This window comes from Mesoplodon mirus (genome assembly GCF_964341445.2).
Source record: "Mesoplodon mirus genome assembly, chromosome: X".
Lineage (NCBI taxonomy): Eukaryota > Metazoa > Chordata > Mammalia > Artiodactyla > Ziphiidae > Mesoplodon > Mesoplodon mirus.
In genome coordinates, this window is record NC_138981.1 from 65,887,240 (window position 1) to 65,893,958 (window position 6,719).

Consider the following 6,719-nt stretch of genomic DNA (forward strand, 5'->3'; position numbering starts at 1 on the left):
TTTGTGAGGAGTGACAAATTCCACATCCTCATCTTCTGCCATCTTGACTCCACTCCTCTGATTTTTACATTTTTAATTGGTTGTGTTTAGGGTTGAGTAGGCACTGTTTTAGAGTCTATATTGCTTTCAATAGTTATGTTAAGTCTGTCTTTTTTTCCTTTTAATTCTATAATTGTGAAGTAAACTAAATGTTTTTGCAAGTGATGACAATTATAAGAGTATTAAAATCCCATTTATGTTTTTGTTCTGCAATCAAATGCATAAGTTATATTTCCTAATATATCATACATTTGGGTTCTTTAACTGTCCTTTTCATTAGTAAAATAAGCTGTGTTGTAGTGACTTTGGGCTAATAGCAAAATGCTCTGATCCAAAAGAAAGCCAAGGAAAAGAACGATGCCATACTAGGAATGAATGTTTAACCTGGATAAGGGAAGATATGAGAGATGACAGAATTCCTATCTTTAGATATTTGAAGAGTTTCATGTGTAACAGGGAGTAGACTTTATTTTATTTGGCTTTGGTAGGCTGAACTAGGTTGAAATGTCAGGGATGTGGATTTTTGTCTCACTAGAAGGGAGGACTTCTAACAATTATGATTGTTAAAAATGTAACCATCCACATTAATAACTTTTTCACTGAACTTGCCCTGAGAGCTAGAGCTGAAGTAGAGGCAGCACCTTTTGCTGCATCTACCACCAGATACCCTCTAGTCCATCACATATTCTGGTAGTTTCTTTCAGTTGTTGCAATGATAGTCTCAATAAATGTGAATGTCTGAAACTACTGTAATTCTGTTAATAAATACAGATCTTTAAAGTTACTGAAGCTTCTGAAAGTTCCATGTTATATAAGCAGAACTAATTGTTCTCTCAGCCAAATTCTGAAAGAGACAAAGTTTATATGAGTTGTAATATCTTTTCCAAGCCCCTATCTTTCAAGGCCTAGTGACCTGCCAGGCCTTCCCCAGACCTTTATCCCATGTTTCATTCCTAAATGTTCATTGACTAACCTCAGTAGTCATCTAATCCCTGATAAGGTTGTCTTTCAAAATAGATTTTTATCTCTCTCAGCATTGAGGATAGGGAAAGCTGGCTCTCAAATTTTGAAAATACAGATAGAGATAATTGTAAAACTGAATGTAAAACAAGAATTTTGAAATGTATGTTTGGCAGCTATTTGCCAGGAAGACTTACTTTTTGGTTATCTCTGCAAGTTTGATTACTTCCTCTGACTACTAAGGGAAAAACCTGACTGAAGTTATTGCCAAAACAGTGATCTTTTTGATTCTGAAAATATCTTCAACAGTACTGTTATCCAGTTGTAGATTGGCAAGATATTTTCAATTTACATAGAAAAGACCTTTTGAGTTTATGAAAGTTCACACTTGAATACCTCTTTGGTAGAATACAAATATATTTGTATACCCAAACATGGACTGATATGCCCTTGACACTATTTTTCTCTATTTTCTGCAGAAATCATCATTCTGATGCTTTCCCTAAGGAAGGAACACAAATTCTCAAGATGGGAAGTAACAGCACAAACAGTACAAGAGCAAAGTGCACTGATCTTCAAATGTCATTTCAGTACTCTCTCTATGCAACCACTTATATCTTCATATTTATCCCCGGTCTACTGGTGAACAGTGCAGGCTTGTGGGTTTTGTGCCGCTTCATCAGCAAGAAAAATAAAGCCATCATTTTCATGATCAACCTCTCTGTGGCTGACTTTGGTCATGTGCTGTCCTTACCCCTCCGGATTTACTATTACATCTGCCACCACTGGCCTTTCTAGAGGGCCCTTTACCTGCTGTGTTTCTACTTAAAGTATCTCAACATGTATGCCAGCATGTTTTTCCTGACATGCATCAGCCTTCAGAGGTGCTTCTTTCTCCTCAAGCCTTTCAGGGCCAGAGACTGGAAGCGTAGGTATGATGTGGCCATCAGTGCTGCCATCTGAGTCATCGTGGGGACTGCCTGTTTCCTACTTCCAATTCTGAGAAATTCTGGATTAGCCAACAATACTGAATCCTGCTTTGCTGATTTAGGGCTTCAACATATTAGCATGGCGTCTACTGTTGGCATGGTAACTGTAGCTGAAATTGGAGGGTTTGTCTTACCTGTTGTAATTATTACTTATTGCACATGGAGAACAAGAAAAATTTTACAGGAATTCCAAGTTCCCACTCAGAACACCAAAGAGAGAAAAATGGCTTTGTGGATGGTCCTGATGTGTGCAGTGGTATTCATTGTGTGTTTCACACCCTACCACCTCAACTTCCCTTTCTTTATGATGGTGAAGCAACAAATCTTTTCAAACTGCTCCTTTATAAAGAGCACTCTATTTTCCCACATAATTTCCACGTGTCTTGCAAATTTAAATTGCTGCCTTGATCCAGTTGTATATTATTTTATGACCTCAGAATTTCGTGATGGATTTTCAGAACATGGTAGCTTGATTCTTCAGTCATGTGTGAAATGCAAGGATGGTGCTTTGGATATTCAGCATAGGAAGGAGGATCTTCAAACAATCTCTCTTGAATTTATGGATGGTTCCAAAACAATGTAAACAAATAATTACCTAGAATAATCTATATGCTCTATCAGTTTATCTATGTCACCTGGAAGATCTTTCTTAAAAAAAATGGTACCCTTAAGTGCCTTAATGAAACATGGCTCCCTTCCCTTAATCTTCAAAATGATTCTTCTGGAAAAAAATATTAAAGCCTATATTTTCTGTCCAAATGGAAATATTGTTCTATGGAGCATATGAGAAAATAACTTTATTTACACAAAAGGATGAACAACAGAATGAATTGCACCCCTGTTCCTCAGCAATAGGTCCAAAATTTTCACCTTCCCCTACTAGAAACAAAATGCAAATTGAAAATAGATGAACATAGATGAATTGTCTACACATTTAAAAATGTACAGGAGAACAATACTATCCTTGCTTTATCAAGAAGTTATACACAGGTGGAGTGGCCAAGATGGCAGAGTAGGAAGACCCTGATCTCAACTCCTTCCACAGGCACACCAAAATTACAAATACTTACAGAGCAACTATTGATGAGAACAACCTGAACACTAGCAGAAAATATATTTTACAACTAAAGATGTAAAGAAAGAACCACAATACGCAAAATGAAGTGACAGAGCAATATGTTCCAAATAAAGTAACAAGATAAAACCCCAGAAGAAGAACTAATTTAATTGGAGATAAGCAATCTACCCAATAAAACATTCATGGTGGTGATCATAAAGATGCTGAAAGAACTCAGGACAAAAAGTGGATGAACACAGTGAGAATAGTAAAAAAAAAAAAAAAAAGAGTTAAAAAATTATAAAGAAGAACCAAACAGAGATGAAGAATATAATAAATGAACTAAAAATTAAACTTGAATGAATCAACAGTAGATTAGATGATACATAGGAACAGATCAGCAAAGTGGAAGACAGAGTTGTGGAAATTGTTTTAGCTAAACAGAAAAAAACAACACAGAATTTTTAAAAATGGGAACAGTTTAAGAGACCTCTGAGACAACATCAAGCATAATAACATTCTCATTATAGGGGTCCCAGAATGAAAAGAGAAAGAGAAAGTGGCAAAGAACATATTTGAAGATATAATAGCTGAAAACTTAACTAACCTGGGAAATGAAAAAAAAAAAAAAATCCAGGTCCAGGAAGCACAGGGACTTTGCAAGCAGGATCAAACCAAAAATGACTACACAAAGACACACTGTAAATAAAATGAAAAAAAAAAGAAAAAGAAAAAAGAGAATATTAAAAGCAGCAAGGGAAAAGTAACAAGTTACATACAATGAAACTCCCATAATACTATCATTGACTTTTAGGCAGAAACTCTGCAGGTAGAGGTGTGGGCCATGATATATTTAAAGGGGTGAAGGGGAAAAGCCTATCATGAAGAATACTCAACCTGACAAGGTTAACATTCAGATTTGAAGGAGATATTAAAAGTTCTACAGGCAAGCAAAAACAAAAAGAATTCAGGAGCACAAAACCAGATTTAAAAGAACTGTTAAAGGGATTTCTCTAAGCAGAAAAAGAAAGACCTCAGCTACAAATATGAAAATTACAAAATGAAAAATCTCATTGGTAAAGGCAAATATGCAGTAATGGTAGTAAATCAATGACATATAAAGCTAGAAGGAAGGTTAAAAGACAAAAGTTGTAAAATCAGCTGTATACATGATAAGTAGTTAAGGGGATACACAAAACAAAAAGATGTAAAATGTGATGTCAAAAACAATAAATGGGGGAGAAGTAAAAATTCATGGTTGGAAAAATGCATTCAAAGTTAAGAAATCAGCAACTTACATAACATACATATATATAGGTTGCTATATATAAAACCCACGATAACCACAAAACAAAAATCCATAATAGATACAGAACACCAAAGACAGAAATGAATCCAAACATACCGCTGAAGATATTTATCAAATCACAAGGGAAGAGAGCAAAAGAAGAAGAAAGGAACAAAAAGAACTCTATCTATCAATATTTATTTATTTATTTGTTTGTTTTAATTTTGGTTGTGCTTGGTCTTCATTGCTGTGTGTGGGTTTTCTCTAGTTGCAGCAAATGGGGGCTACTCTTCATTGCAGTGCATGGGCTTCCCATTGCGGTGGCTTCTCTTGTTGGGGGGCACAGGATCTAGGCATGCAGGCTTCAGTAGTTGTGGCACACGAGCTCTAGAGCACAGACTCAGCAGTTGTGGTGCACAGGCCCAGTTGCTCCACCACACGTAGGATCTTCTTGTACCAGGGCTCTAACCCGTGTCCCCTGCATTGGCAGGTGGGTTCTTAACCACTGTACAACCAGGGAAGCCCAATAATTACTTTAGATATAAATGGAATATATGCTCCAATCAAAAGACATAGAGTGGCTGAATGGATACAAAAACAAGGCTCATATATATGTTGCCTGCAAGAGATTCCCTTAAGATCTCAAGACACATGTGAACTGGAAATGGGAAGATGGCAAAAGGTATGCCATGCAAATGGAAATGAAAAGAAAGCAGGGGTAACAATACTTCCATCAAACAAAATAGACCTTAAAATAAAGACTGTAATAAGAGACAAAAAAAGACATTACATAATGATAAAGTGATATATACAAGAAGAATATATAATAATTGTAAATATATATGCACCCAACATCAGTACATAAATACATAAAGCAAATATTAACAGACATAAAATGAGAAATTGACAATAACACAATAATTGTAGGGGACTTTAACACTCCACTTACATCATTGGACTGATCATCCAGACAGAAATTCAGTAAGGAAACACTGGCCTTAAATGACACATTAGATCAGCAACAGAATACAAATTATTTTCAAGTGCACATGAAACATTCTCCAGGTCAGATCACATGCTAGATAACTAAACAAGTCTTGGTAAGTTTAAGAAAATTGAAATCATATATCAACCATCTTTTCTGACCACAATGTTATGAGACTAGACTATAAATCGATTACATGGAAAAAAACTGCAAAAATCACAAACACATGGAGGCTAAACAATGTGCAATAAACAACCAGTGGATTACTGAAGATCTCAAAGAGAAAATCAAAAGTACCTGGAGATAAGTGCAGATGAAATCACAATGATCCAAAATCTGTGGGATTCAGCAAAAGCATTTCTAAGAGAGTAGTTTATAGAAATATCATACAGTAAGTTCCATATATACAAACCTTCAAGTCATGATCTTTCAAAGATGTGAACATGCGTTTGCATGTCCAATCACGTAAGTTAGTTCACGTGTCTGGCATACATTGTCTCATACATGCATCCTCTATGAGTAGTTGTGCTTTTGTGTACTTTATTGTACAGTACTGTATAGAGTACAGTAGTACAGTATCTTTATTTCAAGCCCAGGAAGTCCGCAAGCCAAGTGTAAAACTAGCACTATATAGTCAATTGTGTTAGTTGGGTACCTATGCTAAATTTGTTGGACTTACGAATACGCTCTCAGGATGGAATTTGTTCATATGTAAGGGACTTACTGTACAAGCTTTTCTCAGGAAACAAGAAAAATCTCAAATTAAACAGCCTAACCTTACAACTATAGGAACTAGGAAAAGAAGAATTAACAAAACCCAAAGTTAGTAGAAGGAAAGAAATAAAGATCAGAGCTGAAATAAATTAAATAGAGAAAGGTCAATAAAACTAAGAGTTAGTTCTTTGAAAAGATGAATCAAATCCATAAAGCTTTAGTCATGCTCATCAAGAAAAAAAGAGAGAGGACCCAAATCAATAAAATGAAAAATGGAAAAGAAGTTACAGGTGACACCACAGAAATACAAAGGATCATAAGAGCTTACTATGAACAACTATATGCCAATAAAATGGACAACATAAAATAAATGGAAAAAAATTCCTAGAAATGTACAATCTGCCAAGACTGAACAAGGAATAAATAGAAAATATGAACAGACCAATTATCAGTAATGAAACTGAATCAGTAATTTAAAAAGCTTCCATCAAACAAAGGTCAGGAACAGATGGCTTCACAGGTGAATTCTACCAAACATGTAGAGAAGAGTTAATACTTAGTTTTCTCGAACTATTCAATAAATTTGCAGAGCACATAATGCTTCTGAACTAATTCTAAGAGGCCAGCATCACCCTGTTACCAAAACCAGACAAAGATATCACACAAAAAAGAAAATTACAGGTGAAT

General features: G+C 35.3%; 1 pseudogene across 1 annotated transcript; it reads left to right on the top strand.

The window, feature by feature from the left end:
- The first annotated feature begins 1,527 nt into the window (after positions 1 to 1,527).
- On the top strand, positions 1,528 to 2,571 carry LOC309797088 (putative P2Y purinoceptor 10; annotated as a pseudogene). The gene has a single exon. The product of its transcript is annotated as a putative P2Y purinoceptor 10 (transcript).
- The last annotated feature ends 4,148 nt before the right edge of the window (positions 2,572 to 6,719 follow it).